This window comes from Cherax quadricarinatus, chromosome 10 (assembly GCF_038502225.1).
Source record: "Cherax quadricarinatus isolate ZL_2023a chromosome 10, ASM3850222v1, whole genome shotgun sequence".
In the NCBI taxonomy this organism is placed as follows: domain Eukaryota; kingdom Metazoa; phylum Arthropoda; class Malacostraca; order Decapoda; family Parastacidae; genus Cherax; species Cherax quadricarinatus.
Window position 1 is genome coordinate 8,662,772 of NC_091301.1, and position 21,155 is coordinate 8,683,926.

Here is a 21,155-nt window from a genome sequence, read left to right on the forward strand (position 1 = left end):
TTGGTTTAGATAAATGGGGTGGTACACATAAGCAGTGAGACAGGGAAATACAATCAACTTGACGAAAATGAATATAACTTACAATATAGCACAGAGGACAGTTCACTACAGGAACTAAGCCACAGGTCCCAAGACCTATACAGCACGAGTACTGCGCCAAGCCAGTACTCTGCCCAATGCCTCCAACAGTCTCCTCCAGAGACTTCAGCAGCCTTCTCCCGAGCCCTGCACCCCAGCAGCAGCTCCGCTCGAAGTCTCTGCTCAGGAGCTCTGCACCCCAGCAGCAGCTCCGCTCGAATCTCCTGATCATGCTCTTCCTTGGGCTTTTATGGTGGTCCAAGCACCCTCCACAACCACGTGTACGACCTGACGCCTAGGTCTGAGGCGTCAAGAACAAAAGACCTCAGACGTGGGCGTGGCTACAGACGTTTGCCAAGGCAAGGTGTGACCATATAATTGGTTAAATTAGGTCTCCCCAGAGACCTCACAAGCCCAGCTGGACTACATCACATCCCCCTTTCTCCCCCAATTTAAAATATCTGAGAACTAGGACAATTTGTCCTAGTTATTAGACTATTTTAATCCTAATCCCTTAAATCTATTACAATACAAAGACAAAATTATACATAATACAATTATTCAACTACATGTATTTCCCTCAACCTCCTCAACTACCACAAGGCAGCATAATCAGTACACCTGGCAGTTGGCCAGCATAATAGTCGCTCTCTGGTGCAAAGCCTCCTTACCCGTCATTTCTCCTTAAACCTAAATATCGGGCTCCAGTGCCTTCCCTACTTCTACTAGAAATGCACTAGCCAATGCTAGTCACCCTCGCACGTTAACCATTGGGCCAAACCTCTCTAGGCTTCTATGGCATGGAAAACTGCTCCAACGGGTTGCATTCTTTCAAGTAACTGCAACTGGATCACTTCACGACCACCAAGGTCGCATTTTCGGCACACTTCACATGCACACTACAACATCTGAAAATCGAGACAGGGCAGGCATCGCAGCTAAGACCCTCCATTATCCTATGCCACTACTAGGATTCACTGGCCTCATAAAACAAGGCGGTCATAATCACTGGACCGTTTTCAAGGTCACCTTATTTCACACAGGTAACACTAACACTTCTGGCAAGTCAAAGTAGGCTGGGGACATCTCACACTCTTAATTGTCTCTCATGGCTGGCAGGGCATCCCCGCATACCTGTCGCACAGGTCGACCAGCAAGGCAGGACACACCTCCATGCCGCCCTTGAAAGCAGGCTGGTCCCAGCAGCTGGAGTCCATCTCCGCGGCTCACGTCCTTCCACATCTCCGAGGATGGCAACTCCTTCATAGTAGATTCTCCTGTCCTGGCACACCAGCCAGAATCCCTCACACACCACTGCAGCATCACCGCCATCTCCTCCTCTTGAGCTAGGCAGCATCGCAGCATCACAGCACGGCCGTATCACAGCAGCACACAGCACGGCCACAGCATCGCAGCACGGTCCCAGCATCACAGCACGGCCGCAGCATCTCAACATCATCGCACGACCGCAGCATCTCAACATCACAGCACGGCCGCATCACAGCAGCACACAGCACGGCCACAGCATCGCAGCACGGTCCCAGCATCACAGCACGGCCGCAGCATCTCAACATCATAGCAAGGCCGCAGCATAGTAGACAGCACCACAGCAGCCGACATCAGCAATAGCAGGCAAAGGTCAATTGCTCGGGGTGAGGTGAGGTCACTTCAGGTCATCAACAGCAGGTGCAGTCACCCATCCCTGGCAACTGCGGGTAACTGGCGGTCCGTGGGTGATGGTCACAGAGGCTGGGTGACGCAGACAGACACCCAATACACTGGATGACAGACCAGGGCAGCAATACATCTACTGGGGCACATCAGCTGGGTGACTGGGCATATCAGCTGGGTGACTGGGCACATCAGGTGGACAGCAATCATAGGCAACTCTTCAATGGGTGACAGTTGTGGGTAAGTCTTCCAAGGCGGGCTGGGTGACTCCTCATTCCTCTGTAAATATTCAATTTCGGCCAGTAATTGCTTCCCCCAAAAGTCTCACCCAAATACTGATATTCTCCACCATTTATCTCAAACCAACAACCAACTCCACCAAATATAATATTACACCCAAACAATTATTCAGACCCACCGTCAAAAAAGGACAGTTAAGGTTACTAGGATTATAATATCATACAGATATTCACTTTAGATTTTACACACACAAGAAAAAAAAAGTGGTAGCAAATGGTAGCATAACAAGTATAACCGAGCAGTCAAAAATAAGGCACATGGGACTGGTTCCTACTATAAAAATAATAAGAACCACCACCGCTTAGACACCATGTCATGTAGGGGGGGGGGACCGCTGCCACCATGTCATGTAGGGGGGTAATGATTGAATAGGATATAAGTGGGGAATATGGGAGTAAGGGATTATGTAGGGAGGGGAGAGGCAGGCGAGGTGGTAGGGGTGAGATGATTAGCAGAGGTAGGTAGGTAATGACAGGTCAGTGGTGACCACCACGACACTCTCATTAACTCTACACTACTCACTAACATATGCCTCGCCCATTCTTCACTCATATAAACATAATAAAATATAAGAAAAAAGAATAAATAACGGTGGGCAGTGAATATTACTATTCTACTCAAACACAGTTTATTATTAAGTCTTTGTACAATAATATATTTGGGAACAGAACATTATTGTGGTTTAGATAAATGGGATGGTACACATAAGCAGTGAGACAGGGAACAATCAACTTGACGAAACAGAATATAACTTACAATGTAGCACAGAGGACAGTTCACTACAGGAACTAAGCCACAGGTCCCAAGACCTACACAGCACGAGTACTGCGCCAAGCCAGTACTCTGCCCAATGCCTCCAACAGTCTCCTCCAGAGACTTCAGCAGCCTTCTCCCGACCCCTGCACCCCAGCAGCAGCTCCGCTCGAAGTCTCTGCTCAGGAGCTCTGCACCCCAGCAGCAGCTCCGCTCGAATCTCTGCTCAGGAGCTCTGCACCCCAGCAGCAGCTCCGCTCGAATCTCCTGATCATGCTCTTCCTTGGGCTTTTATGGTGGTCCAAGCACCCTCCACAACCATGTGTACGACCTGACGCCTAGGTCTGAGGCGTCAAGAACAAAAGACCTCAGACGTGGGCGTGGCTACAGACGTTTGCCAAGGCAAGGTGTGACCATATAATTGGTTAAATTAGGTCTCCCCAGAGACCTCACAAGCCCAGCTGGACTACATCACACTGGCAGGTGCACGTTCAGCGCTGGCTGTTGCACGTTCAGCTCTGGCAGGTGTGCGTTCAGCGCTGGCAGGTGTACGTTCAGCACTGGCAGGTGCACGTTCAGCGCTGGCAGGTGCACGTTCAGCGCTGGCAGGTGCACGTTCAGCGCTGGCAGGTGCACGTTCAGCGTTGGCAGGTGCACGTTCAGCCGCTGGCAGGTGCACGTTCAGCGCTGGCAGGTGTACGTTCAGCGCTGGCAGGTGTACATTCAGTGCTGGCAGGTGCACGTTCAGCGCTGGCAGGTGTACGTTCAGCGCTGGCAGGTGCACGTTCAGTGCTGGCAGGTGCACGTTCAGTGCTGGCAGGTGCACGTTCAGTGCTGGCAGGTGCACGTTCAGCGCTCTCAGGTGCACGTTCAGCGATGGCAGGTGCACGTTCAGCGCTGGCAGATGCATGTTCAGTGCTGCAGGTGTAAGTTCAGAGCTGGCAAGTGAACGTTCAGCGCTGGCAAGTGCACGTTCAGCGCTGGCAGGTGCACGTTCAGCGCTGCAGGTGAACGTTCAGCGCTGGCAGGTGCACGTTCAGCGCTGGCAGATGCACATTCAGTGTGGCAGGTGCACGTTCAGCGCTGGCAGGTGCAAGTTCAGCGCTGGCAGGTGCACGTTCAGCGCTGGCAGGTGCGCGTTCAGCGCTGGCAGGTGCACATTCAGCGCTGGCAGGTGCACGTTCAGCGCTGCAGGTGTACGTTCAGCGCTGCAGGTGCACGTTCAGCGCTGGCAGGTGTACGTTCAGCGCTGGCAGGTGCACGTTCAGCGCTGGCAGGTGCACGTTCAGCGCTGGCAGGTGTACGTTCAGCGCTGGCAGGTGTACGTTCAGCGTTGGCAGGTGCACGTTCAGCGCTGGCAGGTGCACGTTCAGCCGCTGGCAGGTGCACGTTCAGCGATGGCAGGTGCACGTTCAGCGCTGGCAGGTGTACGTTCAGTGCTGGCAGGTGCACGTTCAGCGCTGGCAGGTGTACGTTCAGCGCTGGCAGGTGCACGTTCAGTGCTGGCAGGTGCACGTTCAGTGCTGGCAGGTGCAAGTTCAGTGCTGGCAGGTGCACGTTCAGCGCTCTCAGGTGCACGTTCAGCGATGGCAGGTGCACGTTCAGCGCTGGCAGATGCATGTTCAGTGCTGCAGGTGTAAGTTCAGCGCTGGCAAGTGAGCGTTCAGCGCTGGCAAGTGCACGTTCAGCGCTGGCAGGTGCACGTTCAGCGCTGCAGGTGTACGTTCAGCGCTGGCAGGTGCACGTTCAGCGCTGGCAGATGCACGTTCAGTGCTGGCAGGTGCACGTTCAGCGCTGGCAGGTGCAAGTTCAGCGTTGGCAGGTGCACGGTCAGCGCTGGCAGGTGCGCGTTCAGCGCTGTCAGGTGCACATTCAGCGCTGGCAGGTGCACGTTCAGCGCTGCAGGTGCACGTTCAGCGCTGGCAGGTGCGCGTTCAGCGCTGGCAGGTGCGCGTTCAGCACTGCAGGTGTACGTTCAGCGCTGGGAAATGCACGCTCAGCGCTACAGGTGCACGTTCAGCGCTGGCAGGTACACGTTCAGCGCTCTCAGGTGCACGTTCAGCGCTGGCAGGTGCACGTTCAGCGCTGGCAGGTGCACGTTCAGCGCTGGCAGGTGCACGTTCAGCGCTGGCAGTTGCACGTTCAGAGCTGGCAGGTGCACGTTCAGCGCTGGCAGGTGCACGTTCAGCGCTGGCAGGTGCACGTTCAGCGCTGCAGGTGCACGTTCAGCGCTGCAGGTACACGTTCAGCGCTGGCAGGTGCACGTTCAGCGCTGGCAGGTACACGTTCAGCGCTGGCAGGTGCACGTTCAGCGCTGACAGGTGTACGTTCAGCGCTGGCAGGTGCACGTTCAGAGCTGGCAGGTGCACGTTCAGCGCTGGCAGGTGCACGTTCAGCGCTGGCAGGTGCACGTTCAGCGCTGCAGGTGCACGTTCAGCGCTGCAGGTACACGTTCAGCGCTGGCAGGTGCACGTTCAGCGCTGGCAGGTACACGTTCAGCGCTGGCAGGTGCACGTTCAGCGATGCAGGTGCACGTTCAGCGCTGGCAAGTGCACGCTCAGCGCTGCAGGTGCACGTTCAGCGCTGGCAGGTGCACGTTCAGCGCTGGCAGGTGCACGTTCAGCGCTGGCAGGTGCACGTTCAGCGCTGGCAGGTGCACGTTCAGCGCTGCAGGTACACGTTCAGCGCTTGCAAGTGCACGTTCAGCGCTGCAGGTGCACGTTCAGCGATGCAGGTGTACGTTCAGCGCTGCAGGTGCACGTTCAGCGCTGGCAGGTGCATGTTCAGCGCTGGCAGGTGGACGTTCAGCGCTGCTGGTGCACGTTCAGCGCTGCAGGTGCACGTTCAGCGTTGCAGGTGTACATTCAGCGCTGGCAGGTGCACGTTCAGCGCTGGCAGGTGCACGTTCAGCGCTGCAGGTGTACGTTCAGCGCTGGCAGGTGCACGTTCAGCGCTGCAGGTGTACGTTCAGCGCTGCAGGTGCACGTTCAGCGCTGGCAGATGCACGTTCAGCGCTGCAGGTGCACGTTCAGCGCTGCAGGTGCACGTTCAGCGCTGCAGGTGTACGTTCAGCGCTGCAGGTGCACGTTCAGCGCTGCAGGTGCACGTTCAGCGCTGCAGGTGTACGTTCAGCGCTGCAGGTGCACGTTCAGCGCTGCAGGTGCACGTTCAGCGCTGCAGGTGTACGTTCAGCGTTGCAGGTGTACGTTCAGCGCTGCAGGTGCACGTTCAGCGCTGCAGGTGCACGTTCAGCGCTGCAGGTGTACGTTCAGCGCTGCAGGTGTACGTTCAGCGCTGCATGTGTACGTTCAGCGCTGCAGGTGTACGTTCAGCTCTGCAGGTGCACGTTGAGCGCTGCAGGTGCACGTTCAGCGCTGCAGGTGCACGTTCAGCGCTGCAGGTGTACGTTCAGCGCTGCAGGTGCACGTTCAGCGCTGTAGGTGCACGTTCAGCGCTGCAGGTGTACGTTCAGCGCTGCAGGTGCACGTTCAGCGCTGCAGGTGCACGTTCAGCGCTGCAGGTGCACGTTCAGCGCTGCAGGTGCGCGTTCAGCGCTGCAGGTGTACGTTCAGCGCTGCAGGTGCACGTTCAGCGCTGCAGGTGCACGTTCAGCGCTGCAGGTGTACGTTCAGCGCTGCAGGTGTACTTTCAGCGCTGCATGTGCACGTTCAGCACTGCAGGTGTACGTTCAGCGCTGCAGGTGCACGTTCAGCGCTGCAGGTGCACGTTCAGCGCTGCAGGTGTACTTTCAGCGCTGCATGTGCACGTTCAGCACTGCAGGTGTACGTTCAGCGCTGCAGGTGCACGTTCAGCGCTGCAGGTGCACGTTCAGCACTGCAAGTGCACGTTCAGCGCTGCAGGTGTACGTTCAGCGCTGCAGGTGTACGTTCAGCGCTGCAGGTGCACGTTCAGCGCTGCAGGTGTACGTTCAGCGCTGCAGGTGCACGTTCAGCGCTGCAGGTGTACGTTCAGCGCTGCAGGTGTACGTTCAGCGCTTCAGGTGTACGTTCAGCTCTGCAGGAGTACGTTCAGCGCTGCAGGTGTACGTTCAGCTCTGCAGGTGTACGTTCAGCGCTGGCAGGTGTACGTTCAGCGCTGGCAGGTGTACGTTCAGCGCTGGCAGGTGTACGTTCAGCGCTGGCAGGTGTACGTTCAGCGCTGGCAGGTGTACGTTCAGCTCTGCAGGTGTACGTTCAGCTCTGCAGGTGTACGTTCAACGCTGGCAGGTGTACGTTCAGCGCTGGCAGGTGTACGTTCAGCGCTGGCAGGTGTACGTTCAGCGCTGGCAGGTGTACGTTCAGCGCTGGCAGGTGTACGTTCAGCGCTGGCAGGTGTACGTTCAGCGCTGCAGGTGCACGTTCAGCGCTGCAGGTGCACGTTCAGCGCTGGCAGGTGTACGTACAGCGCTGCAGGTGCCCGTACAGCGCTGCAGGTGCACGTTCAGCGCTGGCAGGTGTACGTTCAGCGCTGGCAGGTGTACGTTCAGCGCTGCAGGTGCACGTTCAGCGCTGCAGGTGTACGTTCAGCGCTGGCAGGTGTACGTTCAGCGCTGCAGGTGTACGTTCAGCGCTGCAGGTGTACGTTCAGCGCTGGCAGGTGTACGTTCAGCGCTGCAGGTGTACGTTCAGCGCTGGCAGGTGTACGTTCAGCGCTGGCAGGTGTACGTTCAGCTCTGCAGGTGTACGTTCAGCGCTGGCAGGTGTACGTTCAGCGATGAAAAATTATAAAATATGGAAAAATATTTTAGAATTCTGAATTATTCTGAATATAACACCAGCAATAATAATAATAATAATAATAATAATAATAATAATAATAATAATAATAATAATAATAATAAAAATAATAATAATAATAATAATAATAATGATAATAATAATAATAATGATAATAATAATAATAATAATAATAATAATAATAATAATAATAATAATAATAATAATAATAATAATAATAATAATGAGAGAGCAATAATAATAGTCGTGAAATACAATTTATTCATAAGTGAAGGATGATGAAGAATTTGGAAGCGATGAGGAACACCTTGGATCATCTTAAAGCAACTCTGGTAATCTTGAAGCATCTTGTATCGTCTTAATGCATCTTGTATCATCTGGGATAATGTTGCAGCATCCTGGAACACATTAATGCATCTTGTATCATCTGGGATAATGTTGCAGCATCCTGGAACACATTAATGCATCTTGTATCATCTGGGATAATGTTGCAGCATCCTGGAACACATTAATGCATCTTGTATCATCTGGGATAATGTTGCAGCATCCTGGAACACATTAATGCATCTTGTATCATCTGGGATAATGTTGCAGCATCCTGGAACACATTAATGCATCTTGTATCATCTGGGATAATGTTGCAGCATCCTGGAACACATTAATGCATCTTGGATCATCTTGAAGCCTCTGGGTGCTGCTTCATGCATATTTTTTTGCATCTTTGTTCACACCTAACATCTATCTCTCCATCTCTGCTGATATCTAACATCTATCTCTCCATCTCTGCTGATACCTAACATCTATCTCTCCATCTCTGCTGATACCTAACATCTATCTCTCCATCTCTGCTGATACCTAACATCTATCCCTCCATCTCTGCTGATACCTAACATCTATCTCTCCATCTCTGCTGATACCTAACATCTATCTCTCCATCTCTGCTGATACCTAACATCTATCTCTCCATCCTTGCTGACACCTAACATCTATCTTTCCATTTCGCTGTCTCTTCCTTCACGCTTATCACTAGCCCTCTTCACGCACCGCTCATCTTCAGTTGCAATCTTTTAAAGGGACCTTGAAGTGAAAGGTTCTTGTTCCAAGGAATTGAAGCAACACTACCTTCTTCATACTACTGCTACTGCTACTACTACTACTACTAGTACTACTACTACTACTACTACTAATAATAATAGTAATAATAATAATAATGATAATAATAATAATAATAATAATAATAATAATAATAATAATAATATTAATAATAATAATAATAATAATAATAATAATAATAATAATAATAATAATAATAATAATAATAATAATAGGGAAAAAAGCCTGCTGAGTATACCAGGTAAGATGTTTGGTAGAGATATTATTGAAAGAATTAAGGGTAAGACGGACAGTAGGGTCACAGATGAACAAGGAGGCTTTAGGGAGAGTAGGGGGTGTGTAGACCACGTGTTTACATGGAAGCATATAAGTGAACCATATTTAGATAAAGGTAATGAAGTTTTCGTTGCATTTTTAGATTTAGAAAAGGCACATGATTAGGGCGGATAGGGGAGCAATGTGGCTGATGTTGCAAGTGTATGGAATAGGTGGTAGGTTGCTGAAAGCAATTAAGAGTCTTCTTGAAGATAATGAGGCCCAGATTTGGGTATATAGTAGAGAAGGAGATTATTTTCAAGTAGGCCTTAGACAGGAATGTGTCAAGTCACCATGGTTGTTTAACATATTTATAGATGGGGTTGTATAAGAAGTGAATGCTAGGGTGTTGGGAAGAAGTGTGGGATTAAAATGTATAGAATCTAATACGCAGTGGATGTTGTCACAGTTGCTGTTTATCGATGACACTGTGCTTTGCGGAGATTATGAAGTGAACGAATTTGGGAGGGTATGCAAAAGAAGGAAACTGAAAGTGAATATAGGAAAGAGCAGGGTGATGAGGGTAACAAAAAAATTATTTAATGAAAGACTGGATAACATATTGGAAGGAGGAAGTATGCAGGAAGTGAAAGTGTTCAGACATTTGGGAGTGGACTTGACGGAGGACGGATCTGTGAAAGACGAGGTGAACCATAAAACTGACGAGGGTTAAAAAGGTGAGTGGTGCACTGAAGCATCCCTGGAGATGAAAAACATTATCCATGGATGCAAAAGGAGGGACAAATGAGAGTATAGTAGAACCAACACTCTTATTTGGGTGTGAAGCATGGGTGGTGAATGTTGCAGTGAGGAGGAGGCTGGAGGCCGTGGAGATGTCGTGTCTAAGGGCAATGTGTGGTGTCAATTTTATGCAAAGAATTCGTAGATTGGAGAACAGCAGGAGGTGCTGTGTTACTAAGAGTATTATCCAGAGAGCTGAGGAGGGGTTATTGAGGTGGTTTGATCATTAGGAGAGGATGGAGGAAAATAGGATGACTTGGAGGTTGAATAAATTTGTAGTGGAGGGAAGGCAGGGTAGGAGTCGTCCTAGAGAAGGAGGGAGAGAAGGGGTAAAGGAGGTTTTGTGTGAGAGGATCTTGTACATCCAGCAGGCTTGTGTGAGCCTGTTAACACGATAGGAGTAAGTGGAGGCAAGTGATATTTATGTCTAAATATATATATATATATAAATATATATATATATATATATATATATATATATATATATATATATATATATATATATATATATATATATATATATATATATACATATATATATATATATATATATATATATATATATATATATATATATATATATATATATATATATATATATATATATATATATATATATATATATATATATATATATCGTGCCGAATATGTAAAACTGGTCAATTAGCAAGAACTCATTTAAAATTAAGTCCTTTCCGAAATTTTCTCTTATACGTTTAAAGATATATTTCTTTCATTAATGTTAATGTAAAAATTTTAAATTTTGCACCAAAAGGAACTTAGAAAACTTACCTAACCTTTTTATAACAAGCGCAATTTATTTTCGCCTAACCCAACTAAATATATTTTAGATTTGTTTATAATAATTTAATACTAAACAACCACAGTGAAATGTATTTTTTTCGTTAGGTTCAGAATGATTTTGGCGAAATTATTGCATACACAAATTTTCACTTGTCCTTTATGGCAAGATGAGCGTTGCTATTTAAGACAAGATTGCAAGTTCTGCCTAATCGACACGACATATATATATATATATATATATATATATATATATATATATATATATATATATATATATATATATATATATATATATATATATATATATATATATATATATATATGACACACTCCATATTCATTCTCGACAAGATGGATATGGAGTGCACAATAAACTAGCCAAAGATCTGTAATCCTTTTTCATATACCGTACATTCTTATACTTTCTCTCTTTCGATCTTCGACGTCACTTTAGACTGTTCAGCAGACATATTTTTACAGACCAACTGTCTTCCATTTAACAAGTGATAGGCATAATAATACATGTAATAAGTATATAAATAGATGTAAAGGGTATAATAAAAGTTGTAACAGTCTTAACAACAGATGGAGGATTTTCATGGTCCCTCGTAGTCTGCAGCTTTGGCTCTTCCATGGCCTGCAGATGTGGCCCTCCAATGGCCTGGAGCTGTAGTCCAACCAGTTCTCCATCCGGCCACCGGATGGCAGTGCTCACGGCGGTTGATGTTCCGGTCGGATGGGGGGGGCACCGAAAGCAAAATTGCATCTCAGAGCTAATTGGAAAATTCATTGGCAGTGTTATCCTTATTATTATGATTGAGATGCCATCTTGGCCGGTGCAGGGCTTGCTGGGGTGCAGGGCTTGCTGGGGTGCAGGATTGCTGGGGGTGCAGGATTGCTGGGGGTGCAGGGCTTGCTGGGGTGCAGGGCTTGTTGGGGTGCAGGCTTGCTGGGGTGCAGGGCTTGCTGGGGTGCAGGGCTTGCTGGGGTGCAGGGCTTGCTGGGGTGCAGGGCATGCTGGGGTGCAGGGCTTGCTGGGGTGCAGGGCTTGCTGGGGTGCAGGGCTTGCTGGGGTGCAGGGCTTGCTAGGGTGCAGGGCTTGCTGGGGTGCAGGGCTTGCTGGGGTGCAGGGCTTGCTGGGGTGCAGGATTGCTGGGGGTGCAGGATTGCTGGGGGTGCAGGGCTTGCTGGGGTGCAGGGCTTGTTGGGGTGCAGGCTTGCTGGGGTGCAGGGCTTGCTGGGGTGCAGGGCTTGCTGGGGTGCAGGCTTGCTGGGGTGCAGGGCTTGCTGGGGTGCAGGGCTTGCTGGGGTGCAGGGCTTGCTGGGGTGCAGGGCTTGCTGGGGTGCAGGGCTTGCTGGGGTGCAGGGCTTGCTGGGGTGCAGGGCTTGCTGGGGTGCAGGGCTTGCTAGGGTGCAGGGCTTGCTGGGGTGCAGGGCTTGCTGGGGTGCAGGGCTTGCTGGGGTGCAGGGCTTGCTGGGGTGCAGGGCTTGCTGGGGTGCAGGCTTGCTGGGGTGCAGGGCTTGCAGGGGTGCAGGATTGCTGGGGGTGCAGGAATGCTGGGGGGGCAGGGCGTGCTGGGGGGCAGGGCTTGTTGGGGTGCAGGGCTTGCTGGGGTGCAGGGCTTGCTGGGGTGCAGGATTGCTGGGGGTGCAGGATTGCTGGGGGTGCAGGGCTTGCTGGGGTGCAGGGCTTGTTGGGGTGCAGGCTTGCTGGTGTGCAGGGCTTGCTAGGGTGCAGGGCTTTCTGGGGTGCAGGGCTTGCTGGGGTGCAGGGCTTGCTGGGGTGCAGGGCTTGCTGGGGTGCAGGGCTTGCTGGGGTGCAGGGCTTGCTGGGGTGCAGGGCTTGCTGGGGTTCAGGCTTGCTGGGGTGCAGGGCTTGCTGGGGTGCAGGGCTTGCTGGGGTGCAGGGCTTGCTGGGGTGCAGGGCTTGCTGGGGTGCAGGATTGCTGGGGGTGCAGGATTGCTGGGGGTGCAGGGCTTGCTGGGGTGCAGGGCTTGTTGGGGTGCAGGCTTGCTGGTGTGCAGGGCTTGCTAGGGTGCAGGGCTTTCTGGGGTGCAGGGCTTGCTGGGGTGCAGGGCTTGCTGGGGTGCAGGGCTTGCTGGGGTGCAAGGCTTGCTGGGGTTCAGGCTTGCTGGGGTGCAGGGCTTGCTGGGGTGCAGGGCTTGCTGGGGTGCAGGCTTGCTGGGGTGCAGGCTTGCTGGGGTGCAGGGCTTGCTGGGGTGCAGGGCTTGCTGGGGTGCAGGGTTTGCTGGGGTCCAGGGCTAGCTGGGGGTGCAGGATTTACTGGGGAGCAGGATTTACTGCGGTGCCTGGAGAAAATGGATTAGACCTGCGCTGACAGACAGATGTTGCTGCATGTAGTCAGGCTGGCTAATCATGAGGGGGCTAATATGAATTTTTTTCTTATATGAGGTGCTTGCTGTGGCTGCTTGGTACTGTTGCTGGTAATGATGTTGTTGCTGCTACTGCTTGATCTGGTGTTGTTGCTGCTACTGCTTGGTCTGGTGTTGTTGCTGCTACTGCTTGGTCTGGTGTTGTTGCTGCTACTGCTTGGTCTGGTGTTGTTGCTGCTACTGCTTGGTCTGGTGTTGTTGCTGCTACTGCTTGGTCTGGTGTTGTTGCTGCTACTGCTTGGTCTGGTGTTGTTGCTGCTACTGCTTGGTCTGGTGTTGTTGCTGCTACTACTTGGTCTGGTGGTGTTGCTGCTACTGCTTGGTCTGGTGGTGTTGCTGCTACTGCTTGGTCTGGTGTTGTTGCTGCTACTGCTTGGTCTGGTGTTGTTGCTGCTACTGCTTGGTCTGGTGTTGTTGCTGCTACTACTTGGTCTGGTGTTGTTGCTGCTACTGCTTGGTCTGGTGTTGTTGCTGCTACTGCTTGATCTGGTGTTGTTGCTGCTACTGCTTGGTCTGGTGTTGTTGCTGCTACTGCTTGGTCTGGTGTTGTTGCTGCTACTGCTTGGTCTGGTGTTGTTGCTGCTACTGCTTGATCTGGTGGTGTTGCTGCTACTGCTTGGTCTGGTGGTGTTGCTGCTACTGCTTGGTCTGGTGGTGTTGCTGCTACTGCTTGGTCTGGTGTTGTTGCTGCTACTGCTTGGTCTGGTGTTGTTGCTGCTATTGCTCAGTCTGGTGTTGTTGCTGCTACTGCTTGATCTGGTGGTGTTGCTGCTACTGCTTGGTCTGGTGGTGTTGCTGCTACTGCTTGATCTGGTGTTGTTGCTGCTACTGCTTGGTCTGGTGTTGTTGCTGCTACTGCTTGGTCTGGTGTTGTTGCTGCTACTGCTTGGTCTGGTGGTGTTGCTGCTACTGCTTGATCTGGTGTTGTTGCTGCTACTGCTCAGTCTGGTGTTGTTGCTGCTATTGCTTGGTCTGGTGGTGTTGCTGCTACTGCTTGGTCTGGTGGTGTTGCTGCTACTGCTTGATCTGGTGTTGTTGCTGCTACTGCTTGATCTGGTGTTGTTGCTGCTACTGCTTGGTCTGGTGGTGTTGCTGCTACTGCTTGGTCTGGTGTTGTTGCTGCTACTGCTTGGTCTGGAGTTGTTGCTGCTACTGCTTGGTCTGGTGTTGTTGCTGCTACTGCTTGGTCTGGTGTTGTTGCTGCTACTGCTTGGTCTGGTGTTGTTGCTGCTACTGCTTGGTCTGGTGGTGTTGCTGCTACTGCTTGATCTGGTGGTGTTGCTGCTACTGCTTGATCTGGTGGTGTTGCTGCTACTGCTTGATCTGGTGTTGTTGCTGCTACTGCTTGATCTGGTGTTGTTGCTGCTACTGCTTGGTCTGGTGTTGTTGCTGCTACTGCTTGGTCTGGTGTTGTTGCTGCTACTGCTTGGTCTGGTGTTGTTGCTGCTACTGCTTGGTCTGGTGTTGTTGCTGCTACTGCTTGGTCTGGTGTTGTTGCTGCTACTGCTTGGTCTGGTGTTGTTGCTGCTACTGCTTGGTCTGGTGTTGTTGCTGCTACTGCTTGGTCTGGTGTTGTTGCTGCTACTGCTTGGTCTGGTGTTGCTGCTACTGCTTGGTCTGGTGTTGTTGCTGCTATTGCTTGGTCTGGTGTTGTTGCTGCTACTGCTTGGTCTGGTGTTGTTGCTGCTACTGCTTGGTATGGTGTTGTTGCTGCTACTGCTTGGTCTGGTGTTGTTGCTGCTACTGCTTGGTCTGGTGTTGTTGCTGCTACTGCTTGATCTGGTGTTGTTGCTGCTACTGCTTGGTCTGGTGTTGTTGCTGCTACTGCTTGGTCTGGTGTTGCTGCTGCTTGATGTTGTTGCTGCTACTGCTTGGTCTGGTGTTGTTGCTGCTACTGCTTGGTCTGGTGTTGTTGCTGCTACTGCTTGGTCTGGTGTTGTTGCTGCTACTGCTTGGTCTGGTGTTGTTGCTGCTACTGCTTGATCTGGTGTTGTTGCTGCTACTGCTTGGTATGGTGTTGTTGCTGCTACTGCTTGGTCTGGTGTTGCTGCTACTGCTTGATCTGGTGTTGTTGCTGCTACTGCTTGGTCTGGTGTTGTTGCTGCTACTGCTTGATCTGGTGTTGTTGCTGCTACTGCTTGGTCTGGTGTTGTTGCTGCTATTGCTTGGTCTGGTGTTGTTGCTGCTATTGCTTGGTCTGGTGTTGTTGTTGCTACTGCTTGGTCTGGTGTTGTTGCTGCTACTGCTCAGTCTGGTGTTGTTGCTGCTATTGCTTGGTCTGGTGTTGTTGCTGCTATTGCTTGGTCTGGTGGTGTTGCTGCTATTGCTTGGTCTGGTGTTGTTGTTGCTACTGCTCAGTCTGGTGGTGTTGCTGCTATTGCTTGGTCTGGCGTTGTTGCTGCTACTGCTTGGTCTGGTGTTGTTGCTGCTATTGCTTGGTCTGGTGTTGTTGCTGCTACTGCTTGGTCTGGTGTTGTTGCTGCTACTGCTTGGTCTGGTGTTGTTGCTGCTATTGCTTGGTCTGGTGGTGTTGCTGCTATTGCTTGGTCTGGTGTTGTTGCTGCTATTGCTTGGTCTGGTGTTGTTGCTGCTATTGCTTGGTCTGGTGTTGTTGCTGCTATTGCTTGGTCTGGTGTTGTTGCTGCTATTGCTTGGTCTGGTGTTGTTGCTGCTATTGCTTGGTCTGGTGTTGTTGCTGCTACTGCTTGGTCTGGTGTTGTTGCTGCTATTGCTAGGTCTGGTGTTGTTGCTGCAATTGCTCGGTCTAATGTTGTTGCTGATGATGCTGTTGTTGCCACTAGTGTTGCTTTTGTTCTGTAACTGATGTTAGTGGTGCTGTTACTGGCGTTACTGACACTGCTGTTGTTACTGACTGCTGCTTCTGCTGTTACTGATAGATTTTTTATTATCTCAAAAGAAATAAGACAAAAAATAAAGTACCTACCTCCTCTCTCTGCCTTACCCCTTCTTCTCCCTCCTCTCCCCCTCTTTGTCCCCTTCCTTCCCCTCCTCTTCCTTCCCCTCCGTCAACACAGAACGCGACAGACCGTAAACAAAAACTCAAACTCAGAAGATTTAACAAAAAAAAAAGAAAAAGAAACGGAAAATTAAAATATATGAGGATTAAAAATAAGGTGATAAAGGTAAATATATGTTAAGAGAAAACTGGTATAGATCAAGTACCGTGGGAAGAAGAAGAAGAAGAAGAGAGAGAGAGAGAGAGAGAGAGAGAGAGAGAGAGAGAGAGAGAGACAGAAAGGGAGAGAAATGGTTAGCGTAATGGATTTAGGAAAGGACGGAGGGAGGGGGAGAGAAATAGCAATGGAGAAACGTAGAGAAAGAAGGGGAGAGAGAGTAGCGGGTAGTAAGTGAAAGGAAATGAATGACGGAAAGAGGAAGGGGAAAAAAATAGGAGCGTAGAGAAGACAAGTAAGAGAGGGAGGTGAAGAGAAGAGTACAGTGGAGTACATGGGAGTGCAAGGGAGTGCATAAAGGAGCAGACAGCTGATGACTAGGAAGTTCTCAGTGAGGCTGTCTGCTGAGAAGGACCATCTCTTTCTCCATAAATTACGGACTATCGTTTATATATATATATATATATATATATATATATATATATATATATATATATATATATATATATATATATATATATATATATGTACCTCCTTTGGAACTGACTGGGGACCCACAGCCTCAGAGATGAGAATAAACACATATCAAATTGGATAATGATCACGGAGTTTACATGAGAGACGTAGGCAGATGAAAGGCATGGTGGATTTTAATTAACTTCCCTCGCCTTATTGGTATCGTTCTTATGGTAACTACTCTTGTTACTCAACACCTCAATGAGCTTCCCGTACCAGTGTGGCTACCTCAGGACACTGTGGTGCTGGCGGACGTGCACCACTGCTGGACGTGCACCGCTGCTGGACGTGCACCGCTGCTGGACGTGCACCACTGCTGGACGTGCACCGCTGCTGGACGTGCACCGCTGCTGGACGTGCACCACTGCTGGACGTGCACCGCTGCTGGACGTGCACCGCTGCTGGACGTGCACCACTGCTGGACGTGCACCGCTGCTGGACGTGCACCGCTGCTGGACGTGCACCGCTGCTGGACGTGCACCGCTGCTGGACGTGCACCGCTGCTGGACGTGCACCGCTGCTGGACGTGCACCACTGCTGGACGTGCACCGCTGCTGGACGTGCACCGCTGCTGGACGTGCACCACTGCTGGACGTGCAACACTGCTGGACGTGCACCGCTGCTGGACGTGCACCGCTGCTGGACGTGCACCGCTGCTGGACGTGCACCGCTGCTGGACGTGCACCGCTGCTGGACGTGCACCGCTGCTGGACGTGCACCGCTGCTGGACGTGCACCGCTGCTGGACGTGCACCGCTGCTGGACGTGTACCGATGCTGGACGTGCACCGCTGCTGGACGTGCACCGCTGCTGGACGTGCACCGCTGTTGGACGTGCACCGCTGTTGGACGTGCACCGCTGCTGGACGTGCACCGCTGCTGGACGTGCACCGCTGCTGGACGTGCACCGCTGCTGGACGTGCACCGCTGCTGAACGTGCACCGCTGCTGGACGTGCACCGCTGCTGGACGTGCACCCGTGCTGGACGTGCACCGCTGCTGGACGTGCACCGCTGCTGGACGTGCACCGCTGTGCACCGCTGCTGACGTGCACCGCTGCTGGACGTGCACCGCTGCTGGACGTGCACCACTGCTGGACGTGCACCGCTGCTGGACGTGCACCGCTGCTGGACGTGCACCGCTGCTGAACGTGCACCGCTGCTGGACGTGTACCACTGCTGGACGTGCACCGCTGCTGTGCCTACTACAACCTCACCCTATCCCCGTCTTCTACCATTACTGCTATTATTGACTTAGTTCACTCGTAGTCAATTGAACGTCCTGATGTTGTAGCTGTACGAATGTCAAGATTCTGTTGATTTCAGTTTGCCCCACAAAGTTATCCTTGTCCAGTTGGTTCTGGAATGACTGCATTGTCTTCGTGCCTGTAGCTTCAGTGAGTAGTTTCTTCCCTTCTGCTATCACTCGACTAGAATTAAAAAATACTCTACATACGTTTGTGTTGCATCTTCTACCTCGAAGTTTCATTCCAGTATTTCGCGTTATGGACTCATTTTGCACCCAAATTATTTTTTCGTGATCGAGTGTAAGAAGGTTTGGACGAGATATTCTGGTCTCGCCTTCAGCTGTAAGTACAGATCTGGAGGATGTCTTCAGTACTGAAGTCTTATCTCTGTTGTTGTTGTTGATGCTGTTGTTAGTTATTCTACCGTTATCGACGATAAAAGGCCATATCGTCGTTTACATTTATTTTCTTCACTGGTGTATTTGAAGGATTTCTTTTGGTTTGCCTTTTGATGTTTTTGTGCAAGTCACCTTGTAAATTCCTCTCCGTCTCTGTCTGTCAGTCTATCTGTCTGTTTCTGTCTCTGTCTGTCTGTCTGTCTCTCTCTCTCTCTCCCGTATTTAGTAAGGTCGTCCTGGTTACTAGTCAATTTTTAAATGCGTTGCTTTTCTTTTGTTTATTTTTTTTTTGCTTATTTTCCCAACTAGTTATCTCGTCATCCAGCCTGAAAAGGGAAGTGGGAGAAAGGAGACAAGGAGAAGAAAGGAGGGAGAGAGGGAAGAATGGACCTAAGTCAGAATGGAAGGAGTCAGTGAGGGAGAAGCATGAGGGAGCTGGAGAGAAAGGGAGAGGGCAGAGGGCAGGAAGTTCGTTAAAGAGAGGAAAAGGCGAGAATCAGGAGTAAAAGAGAGAGAGAGAGAGAGAGAGGGGGGGGGGAGGAAAGGAAAGCAGTTTCTTTCACAGCCTCGTTCATTTTGTTGTGAATCTTGTTTTATCGACACGCATGATTAATCGTGTCAATTTTCTCCCGTAATTAAGGCGATAATTAATGTAAATAATTACGCTGGAGACTTTTAGACAAAATATAGACAATGGAGAGAGAGAGAGAGAGAGAGAGAGAGAGAGAGGGAGATTATGCCACAGAAGTGACTAGTTTACTGTGCAAAAGGTCTAGGAACTAGGCCCCAAAAGAATTAACAGGAGTACATCTGGATTTATATCAACAGTTCACTTATCACTGGTCAACAACCAAAATGCTTCAGAGACCAGAGTAGCAATTTCCAACTAATTTTAGGTCACTGATAATGAATATCTGGGTTAAAATTGTTTGTCAGCTCTACTTTTCAATATACATACGTGTCACAACAGGTTCCAACAGGCTTGTGGCAGTGTGTTCCTTACCACACTCACAGTCTCACTGACCTTCATTATTGTTCCAGCAATCATAGGTGGTTGTGATGTCCAAGTTTATATTTTGAGGTGAAAGGTAGGTGATTTTCTTAGTCAAACACTTTTTAAACTTATAATAAATATTCACTCAGCAAGCTATTGATATGCATGTGAGGTACGTATATTACATCAGTTTTATTTTCCTACTGAATGATATAAATATTTCTGTGGGCTATGCACCACATATGAAAGAAACTTATGAGAATATAAAGCAGCTCTGTGGTGACTTACAGGTTGTTGCTCTTGGGATGCGCTGGCAGGAAGGATACACCAAGTACTGCTGCTTCCCATGTGAATGGGACAGCCGTGGAAGAGGTTCCGACTACATCAGGAGAGACTGACCACCTCGTCAGTCATTGGAGCCTGGGATGAAAAATGTTCAACATCCACCTCTCATTAAACCAAACAAAATTTTGCTACCACCACTACACATAAAACTGGTGCTCATGAAAATTTTTGTAAAAGCTATGGAAAAATCCTGTCAGGGATTCAAGTATTTAACATCAAAATTCCTCTCACTGAGCGACGCTAAGATAAGAGAGGGAGTCTTCAATGGTCCTCAGATTCGAGAGCTTCTTAAAGATGGTGACTTTGAATCAGACTTTCATGGGTAGGAGACAGCTGCTTGGGAAGCATTTAAGTTAGTGGCGAAGGGATTTCTGGGAAACAGAAGGGAAGCCAACTATGAAGAATTAGTAGAAAACCTCATCAAGGCTTACAAGAACATGGGATGTAACATGTTACTTAAACTCCAGTTTTTGGACTCACATTTAGACTTTTTTCAGTGAACTATGGGACAGTTAGTGACGAACATGGTGAAAGCTTTCACTAAGATATTTCAACCATGGGAAAATGGTACCAGGGCAAATGGGGCACAAGAATGCTTGCAGACTATTGCTGGACATAGGCAAGAGATGATTCTTCGGCCCACTATAAGTGTCAAGCAAAAAGGCAGAGACTAGGTACGGCAGAAAGTAGGTACGGATTAGAGTTTAAAATATACTAACACATATTGTACGTTATAACAAAATAATCAAATATTACATGTCTGGTATCTTTAAATCTATAGCCAAAAAGCATTTTCAAGGTGATATTTGGATTCAGGACATTAAAATGCATAAGAATTAACTAATCTCATTGAAGAAGCACACAACTTTTCAAAAATTGCTAATCAGTGAATTACAAGGAAATTTAGGAAATTTGCTTAATATCTGGTATCTTATTTTCATTAATAAGATAACTTAACATGTCACATAGGTTATTATACTGTCTTTATATTCCTCAATTAGCGGACAATTAAGTTCATATTGTTCAAGATAGTGACCACAGGGCTGCCCACATACTTCGAGTTTGGTTTGAGCATCATCTGTGTGTCTTCTAAACTGCCGGAAGTACTTGTAACCAAGCCTAAGCCTGGCCACTACAACATTAGTCAGTTTGTTAACATTGCAAGAGAGAGAGAGAGAGAGAGAGAGAGAGAGAGAGAGAGAGAGAGAGAGAGAGAGAGAGAGAGAGAGAGAGAGAGAAAGTAACAAGGATAGTTTGACTGAGTCAGTCTAGCCTTACCAAACTCGAGTGAAAACACACACACAGGTGACTAGAACTGGAGACTCTGGGAAGAGTAACAGCTGTATAACCAGAGTGGAGGGAAAAGAAAAAAGGCGGAGTGTAAAGTAAGCACCGGTTCCTGGATTTCCCCCTCACTAGAGTTGTTTCTTCACCCATAACAACCTTCTTCCCTTTTTTCCTCCTATATGTTGATTTAAGTGTATAAGGCAGCTGATAAGTGATAGGATGATGATTAATTTGTTCTGTACTGAGGAACTGCAATACTGAAATTTGTTTAAATTTCGTAGACTTAATTTATAACTAGCCAGGAGCTATGATTCGACCCCTACAGTTAGGTAA